The sequence below is a fragment of the Anopheles coustani genome (assembly GCF_943734705.1).
Source record: "Anopheles coustani chromosome X unlocalized genomic scaffold, idAnoCousDA_361_x.2 X_unloc_1, whole genome shotgun sequence".
In the NCBI taxonomy this organism is placed as follows: Eukaryota; Metazoa; Arthropoda; class Insecta; order Diptera; family Culicidae; genus Anopheles; species Anopheles coustani.
Genome location: NW_026525048.1, coordinates 305,143 through 308,413, shown reverse-complemented (window position 1 = coordinate 308,413; position 3,271 = coordinate 305,143).

The following is a 3,271-nucleotide window of genomic DNA, read 5'->3' as shown; positions in this document are numbered from 1 at the left end:
AGGAGAGGTGACCTTTCAAGAAGGATATAGGAAGGGACATAGAGAGGAATATGGGACAGGAATTCCGGAGCGTCAGTGGAGTGCAGGAGAAGTTGGGCAAGGAAAGTAGCTTGAGTGTTCCAGGGAAGCAGGCATTGTAGGCGAGAAGACTCGTTACGGCCAGACGTGTGAAGCGTCTCTGCACCCCCTCTAACCGTCCCAAGGCAAGGACACCTTTTGGGGTACATACCCCGGAAGCATACTCGAGGATCGGTCTGATCCAGCAACAGTAAAGCGCCAGCAAGCAGCGCGGGTCCTGCACCACCGACGCTAGGCGAGAAATAAGCCGCAGAGTACGGTTGGCCTTGAATACCACATCATCAATCTGCACGCAGAAGGACTAGGTGATGTCCAGCCACACCCCAAGGTCCTTGATAGCCGACACCCGCGACAAAGCTACGCTACCAATACAGTAGTCGTGGTGGGTCACCCCAGCGGATCGACTGATGGATATTGTTGTGGAGACGCAGCTTCATCATCCACTAGAAGCTGCAACGCACGCAGCCATCCTTCCACTCGCCGCTATCCGTATCCGATAGCGGACGAGGTGAACAAAAGGATGGCCGCTTCGCTTCCCGACCGTCCGAGCAAGAGGACGCGTATCGTCTCCCGGGAGCTGCTTCGTCCGTACCGTATTCGTCCATCCTCCACGCGCAAATCATTTTAAAGTGTTCTTGTCTAAACGTAAACATATAGATAATAAAGTACTTTTAAGTGTATCATAAAACACAACAGATATAACACAACAATTGAATTTGCAAAGCGGTTGAGGGATTCTTGAAGGAGTAAGAAGTCGGAAGGAGAGGATATGGGAAGGAATAATTTTACATCGTCATCATACAGCAAGTGCCCGTTATTAGGCACCACACCAAACACCCTCGCTGATCTCCAGCAGGTTGCAAGTGAGGATGTCACGGGGGGTAAGAGCAAGGCCCGTAGGGCTAGAGGCCGCCGAAAGAACCTGGCCAACGAAAACCGCTTGGAAAGTGCGTGACGAAAAGTTTACAGAAGCCTTGAGGAGAGAAAGCGGTCTCTGCGGTGAGAGATATGGAATGGGAAATGCGGGAGAAACCGTGCCGGGTGCCGGATGTTAAAGTACCCCCAAACAAGAAAACACATCGAGGGAATTAAATTGTTTCTAGAAGTATTCCTTCCATCCTTTTCACCATTGTCAACATGGGAAAGTAAAATCAAAATAACAAACATGTATTATTGACATGAAATTTTGTAATAATAAACTACTAAAAATATCACGAATAATGAAAACCATCTTAACACGAACAACAAATAATAACATGGTATCCTTTTATTGAAAAATTAAGTTCATATCAATAATTGTAACGTCCCTTTTTTGAAATTGAAGGCATTTCTGGCGTTCAAAAAAGTGCTCGAATCAATTTTTTTGAAACCGCGCTGCGTTGTCATTCCCATACAAAACGAAAAAACCCACCATTTCTGGATTGAATACTTGACGCGGTATAAAAAGCTCTGGATCGGTAGAGCTAGATATACTACGGCAATCGCAGTCTGTGTGGCGTGCTCGATTGACTGCGTGTAACGCGGCCTTCAGTCTGTCAAAGTTTAAACTAACGAAAAACGCGACGTCCAGAAGGTTCTTCCCACTATTCCTACAGAACGATATCGTATGATTCTGTTCCTCTATATTTCAACTGTGTTTCTACCATCGTTGCTGCATTTTCTTTCAGTTGAGTGTATTGAAACCAAAAGATTCATCAGCCCTGGAAATTGATTCATTCATCAACCAACGGATGGGAATTTGTGATTTACCAGAAGAAGTGAGTTTTGATGAATGACACGTGTGTTGCGGTTCAACATCCTTTTGGTTTTTTTAGCTCCTCGAAACAATGTTCGACTTCTTGGGCGTATGCGATCTCAAAAATGCATCTTTGGTGTGTCGTCAGTGGTCACGCTTGGCATTTTTTGGTCGCAGAATGGATCGCGTCTGGCTGAACGTAGATAACTGGAAAAAAAACCCACACTGGACAAGTCAGCGACAGTTTCGCCATATTATGCACGGCAAAACCTGTAGAACAAGCGACGGGACATTCATTAAATGTTTGCGAAGTATCAAAAACTTTGTAGAGAGTGTAGATGGTTCGAAGATAGAAAAACCCTCGCAACTCGAGCACATTCTACCGGAGCTTCCAAAGTTGAAGGCTATAACGTTGAATAGGGGTGACGGTTTAAAGCGATTCCCGGTGTTTCAACATTTTTCTAAACTGATTATACCGAATTTTAAGTCAAACACATTCAAAGCAGTTGATATCTGCAGCATCGCTCCAAACCTGCAGAAAATCGTCATGGACTGCAAATCAAAATATGCTCTTAAAGTGTACAGGCACTTCGGCCATCAACTCAAATCGATGAAAGTATATGTTGGATCTTTCTTCGTACGTCCGTTTTCTGAAATAGTTTTTCCGGAACTACGAGACATTACTATCTACTGGATTGGTGCGGCTGACGGCATAAATAGGGCGTTCTTAGCTGGATCAAAACATCTTCACCGAGCTTCACTTCACTGTTACGTTAGTCAACCGATGTTGAACTGTTTGATGGAAAATTGTCGCGGTATTACTTTCCTTGCGATCCATTCGCACAGGATCGAATCATTATTCCTGATGTCAAATCTGACTAAGTTGAAGGGAACTTTAAAGACAGATGAAACCATTCTAAAAAAGGCCTGTTGAAAGTTGCAATATGTTTCGCTCTTTTCTTGCAGACCCTTCATTTGTATGGCACTATTTATGATAACGTGTTCGAGAAATGTAAACCGATTCCCTCATAGCAAGAACTGAAATGCCCAAGATTTTGGGATTGCAACAGATTGGAGTTTTTCAAAGGATTAGCAACGATAATGCCAAATATCAACTAGATGATTCTGCAAATGGAACATCGGGACTGTATTCAATGGGGTTACTGTATTGTACGTGGGGACTGTATTCAATTTATCTGCAATAACTTCTTATTGCTCAGGTGTTTAGAGATGACATCTAGATTTGCGGTACGTTAACCTATGGTCACAGCTTTGCGCAAGCGCATGCGGTTTCGTTTTTGAACTGTCTGTTTGATTTTTTAGTACAGAAACCGCAAGATCTTTCGTCTTCGCAAGATCCCTATCTCTCCCATGCGAAAAAATGCCACCGCATGCGGTTGCGCAAAGCTGTGACCACAGGTTTACACTTGTTATGTTTATTTTTTCCAACTGCGTTAT